At 40.2% G+C, this 5,434-nt stretch overlaps 1 long non-coding RNA gene across 1 annotated transcript in view; it reads right to left on the bottom strand.

The window, feature by feature from the left end:
• Nucleotides 1–3,513: 3,513 nt before the first annotated feature.
• LOC110452654 overlaps nucleotides 3,514–5,434 on the bottom strand; it is a 4,843-nt gene continuing 2,922 nt past the window's right edge. The window contains exons 2-3 of the long non-coding RNA XR_002463210.1: nucleotides 5,008–5,147; nucleotides 3,514–4,029 (exon numbers count right to left, since the gene is read on the bottom strand). This is a non-coding gene — a long non-coding RNA (uncharacterized LOC110452654). The remainder of the gene's footprint in view (nucleotides 4,030–5,007; nucleotides 5,148–5,434) is intronic.

Here is a 5,434-nt window from a genome sequence, read left to right as displayed (position 1 = left end):
CCACGGTTTATACAAAATTGTTCCCCCTTTACCCAAGAATGGCTCAGACCAAATATGGACCAAATCCTTTCATTCCTACAGAATAAGAAGGATTTTAAAGAATTTGCTATGTTTCCCCTATTTGGCCCCGCCCCTCAGGCCTCTGGGAGGCCAGACCCACGGTTAATACAAATTTGGTTCCCTTTCACCCAAGGATGCTTCAGACTAAATATGGAACAAATCCTTTTATTCCTACAGAAGAAGAAGGACTTTAAAGAATTTGCTATGTTTCCCCTATTTGGCCCCGCCCCTCAGGCCCCTGGGGGCCAGACCCACGGTTTTTACAAAATTGTTCCCCCCTTACCCAAGGATGCTTCAGACCAAATATGGAACAAATCCTTTTTATTCCTAGAGAAGAAGAAGGATTTTTAAGAATATTTTGCTATGATTTCCCTATTGGGTCCCGCCCATCGGGCCATCTAGGGGGCCAGACCCACGGTTTATACAAAATTGGTTCCCCTTCACCCAAGAATGGCTCAGACCAAATATTGACCAAATCCTTTTTTTCCTACAGAATAAGAAGGATTTTAAAGAATTTGCTATGTTCCCCTATTTGGCCCGCCCCTCAGGCCCCTGGGGGGCCAGACCCACGGTTAATACAAATTTGGTTCCCTTTCACCCAAGGATGCTTCAGACCAAATATGGAACAAATCCTCTCATTCCTACAGAAGAAGAAGGATTTTTAAGAATATTTTGCTATGTTTCCCCTATTTGTCCCCGCCCCTCAGGCCCCTGGGGGGCCAGACCCATGGTTTATACAAAAATGTCCCCCCTTTACCCAAGGATGCTTCAGACCAAATATGGAACAAATCCTTTCGTTCCTACAGAAGAAGAAGGATTTTAAAGAATTTGCTATATTTCCCCTATTGGGCCCCACCCCTCAGCCCCAAAGGGGGCCATACCCATTTGTTCCCCTTCCCACAAGGATGCTTCTGACCAAATTTGGTCAAAATCTGCTCAGTCGTTCATGACTAGTAGCGTTTTAAAGGAAAAGTTGACGGACGGACGACGAACGGACGACGGACGCTGCGGTATGGCATAAGCTCACTATGGTCCTTTGGACCAGGTGAGCTAAAAAAAAACTTTTCACGAAATTAACCAAGTCCGGAAAAAAATTAGAAACGATCGCCATGACAGATCACGCGTGATGTTATCTCAATTATCCTTTCTATATATGGCGTGCATGGCCAAAATTAGTATTACTACTGACGTTGCCATGTTCTCTACGATTTCCATATTGGGTCATGACACCCATATTTAGAAGTCTGACCTATATCGGAAGAGAGACGAACTTTCCAACATGGCGGTCAAATCAGATTTCGATTGCGCTTGCTACGTTAACTTGATAATAACGACATTTTAGACAGAGTTTAAAGTTGCGCAGTATATCAACATAAATAGTTCATATTACAACCCTATTTATGGATGCAGACCAATGTGCTGTCAATTGATTCTAAAATCGCCCGGTGTCATTCACACCAGGCTTGCTCCATTACAAGGCATGGGAGCGATAGTACTACCCAGGAACGTGAGAAAGATGTTGGCTGGTTGCAGAGGCCCTATAACCACAGATAATAATTTGTGAACCGCTTTGAGACGAGCTACGAACTAGGTTATAAAGCGGTATAAAAGGATCGATGGTCCCATTTGTACATGCTCTATCTGTATTAAACTTTCTGCTAAATGATTTGTCCCGTTCGCTGTTTTAATATGTACTTTAAAGTTTGCTCATTATCAGAGGACTTGATGGGTAGGGGTTACCCAACCATCTGTCCTCTGATTGATAGGTAGGGGTTACCCAACCATCTGTCCTCTGATTGTTGGGTAGGGGTTACCCAACCATCTGTCCTCTGCACACCCGGCCCNTTTTGGCGGCGGACTGACCTTTTCCGGGCCGGCCCGAAATGGTCTGATCGGCCGGGAATGGGAACATATTAACATTTTAAAATGCATCAAATAATGCACGGAGCATGTATAAAAAAAATCTGGGGCTATGCCCCACACATCCCATACGGCATCCTAGCAAATATTGTGGGTTTCCGTTATCTGATATTTTTACTAAAGTTTCTTATATTAAAACAATATTTGTTGGTATCGCTACACTCGTCTACTTTGTATCTTGACCCTAAAGTGTTTGTTTTTTTACCACCTCCGCAAAACCCCAAGTTGCAACTTGCAACGCTCGGCGAAAATATACTAGCATAAGTTGCATAATTATATTATTGACCGCTCGTTATAGATGATCTAAAAATTGATACTTTTTATTGTAACCTTCCTAACCGCCCGGGCTATATTAATCATATCATTATACAAAAACGATAAAGTTTTTTTTCGGCTGACAATATTATGTATAATCGACTAAACATATCCATTCAAATATTTTGGTATTATATTTATTGTAAGAACTGTTCAAATGTACAACATAATATCTCATTGTGGTACTTATAGCTTACCATCGTGTACGTACAAGAAAGTATCTTCACACAGCATACTATTGTGTACCTATTAATAAGTTGTACGTACCAGAATGAGATGATATGCTGTACTTACAAGTATGATAATTTTAAATTGAATTTAAAGGTGACGCGTATGTGCCTCCTAAATTGTACCATTTTAACCAGATAGCTTAGCAAATGTACCACTATTGGTAATATGCACGCCCTTACATGAGTTAATCAGCGTGGACATTTCAGATATATCATTGTCTACACTAGTGAATTAGTCAACAATTATAAAACGCGAGACTTTATAGCTAGTGACCTTGGGTGTCGCACTAATTTGAACTTATCCCTTTGTTTAGCAATCAGCGTGGACATTTCAGATATATCATTGTCTACACTAACGATGTTATGGTGTTATTTGTTCTTTTGTACGACAAAATATAACATGAAGTACTGTACTGTAGGTACAATGTCTGAAGACTAGATATTGTGCGTCCCTACATTTATTTTTGACAGTGGACCTCTCGTATCCCCCTTGCGGGCGGGACGCCAAATTAGGTAATAACGAACAAGCCCCCTGTGGATTCATACATTTGTAATCACCAGGTTGCCCCTGTAATAATACCATCTGACTTCTAAAACACGCTGTTGATAGAGAATTTGAACCGAAACTTTAATTTTCTTTCCAGTACACAAAAAAAGTCTTTGGGCCATACTTAAAATATGTTTTTTTCTTCTTGTTAATTAAACATAAAAACAATCCTCAGAACACGGGAAATCCCCCTACTCGCGCTACGGGCTAAAATTTCTCGGACCCCCCTTTTAGGAAATCCTGGATCCGCCCCTGCCTTTGATTGTGTGTGCAGAGGTGCTCTGGTTGGCACTGCTCAAAATTGTTTATATACATGTATTTGTGTAATAAACGTGTTACATGCTTTGATTTGTTCTTGGTTTTTTTTATATGTTTCTTTCAACATGCTATCCGTCATCAGAACAAACTACTTTAGTATGTATAATGAAACAAGACACAGGAAACATACTGTTTATATATTATTATATATATGATATGTATATAAAATATAATCATGTCTCTACAAAATTTGTCAACGAGCTACATAAATAATATATCAACACCAATGAAGTTCACGTCAGCCAGTAATAGTGCTGTCTGGCGGCACCTAGCTTATATTATGTCGGCATTACTGTTACTTCTTAAAATGTTCATATTATTTCTTCCTGTATCACCATTAGTGTTGTCAACATGAAATATATTTTGTGTACACAGTTCCTGATGGATTTGTTTGGTCGTTTGGATTGTTTGAAAACATCGTGGTGTCAATACGAAGGGCAACCGATGTAGTGGAGGTTTTGTAACACGGTAATGGTACTAATGGATTGTCTACATGTTAGCGATGATCCAATCCCTATGGTAAGAGGTCCTGCTATAGGCGGTGGCTCCGTTCCTGCAGGTTTCGGTTCCCCATGAAACAACTCCCGCCTGTATCCAGCTCCCGTTAACAGAGCACTGCAGAGGACCGCCGCTGTCACCCTGGAACACAAGCGCCAACAAAACACTGTACAATTACAGCTTCAAAGTCTGCATTATCACATTAGTATTGACAGCGTAAGTAGGTAGGTTTGACAACTCGTGTATCTTTATTGGCAGTCATTCGTCCGGTTCACTGGGTTTTTCGAGAGGTTCCCCAGTGTACATTGAGATCTATAGTATGTCTTAAATCAGGGCCGTTTTCGTTTAAACGGTCAAACCGGTCGGGACCACAGTTGTTCGTTTATTAAATAAATTCGGACCTAGTAATCTGATGCTGCTTTCAGGTGAGCCTTGACAAAGCCCGGCAAGGCCTGTATAAACATTTGCAAGTCCGCCAGGATGTATACCCGAAATTGTTACATTTATAAAAACGAACAGGCCCTAGTACTTATTATACGGGAGGACTTGAACCGGCGGTAAGTTCGGATATGCTTGACAGTTTTATCTTGTACATTAAAATTTGCACAACGGAATTTCATAACAGTACATTAAGACTTATATAACAGATGCTTCGCACCATTGCCAAACAACCTATATAATGTCCTGGTGTATTAAGAGTTCTACATGTATATAACTGTTATCTTGTACATTAAAACTTGCACAACAGAATTTCGTAACAGTACATTTAGACTTACATAACAGTACATTAAGACTTATATAACAGTACATTAAGACTATAAACATATATAGAACGTCAGGGTGTTTTTAGAGTTATATACAATAAACACAAGACATACAATATGTAAGAAGACATAAAATACAAAAAGAAGTTTTCCTCATGTTTCAGATTTGTACCTCCATCTTAACATCCGCCCTACCCACCTTATATTATAGGGGGATCGTCCATTTGTACCTCCATCTAAACCTCCGCCCTACCCACCTTATATTATAGGGGATCGTCCTTTTGCATTAAGAATGATTTATTAGAAGTTGCGATATTACGCATCTAAACTTTCTGCTCATTGCACTGATACTTACAAAACAAGCCCCCTTCGGTTCCGAGTCGGTACAAATCATATCGTCCGAGACAGGATAGGGACTGAGGCTGGCCTCGCACTGAGCATTTGTCACTACCGGTGTTTCAAGTTGCTGCAGTATTTTGGCGGGCTTGGAGAGTCCTAAGAAAGCAGCGAAAATAGTTCAGTTATACAATTTCTTAAACACTCAAATACTTTTAACTAGTGCAACAATCACACAAAACTTTGTGCATACAATGTAGCAATATACGGTTAAGGAAGATATGGCTTATTGTAAACACGATTCATGATTTACTTAAGTTAAAAGTCGATAGAGTGGTAACACATTGACGAGGCACAGACGACAGATGTGGTAACACATTAACGAGGAACAGACGACAGTGGAGTAACACATTGACGGGGAACTGACGACAGAGTGGTAACATATA

Source organism: Mizuhopecten yessoensis, unplaced genomic scaffold (assembly GCF_002113885.1).
Source record: "Mizuhopecten yessoensis strain PY_sf001 unplaced genomic scaffold, ASM211388v2 scaffold6779, whole genome shotgun sequence".
Classification (NCBI taxonomy): Eukaryota; Metazoa; Mollusca; class Bivalvia; order Pectinida; family Pectinidae; genus Mizuhopecten; species Mizuhopecten yessoensis.
This window is presented reverse-complemented; position numbering and strand designations above follow the sequence as displayed.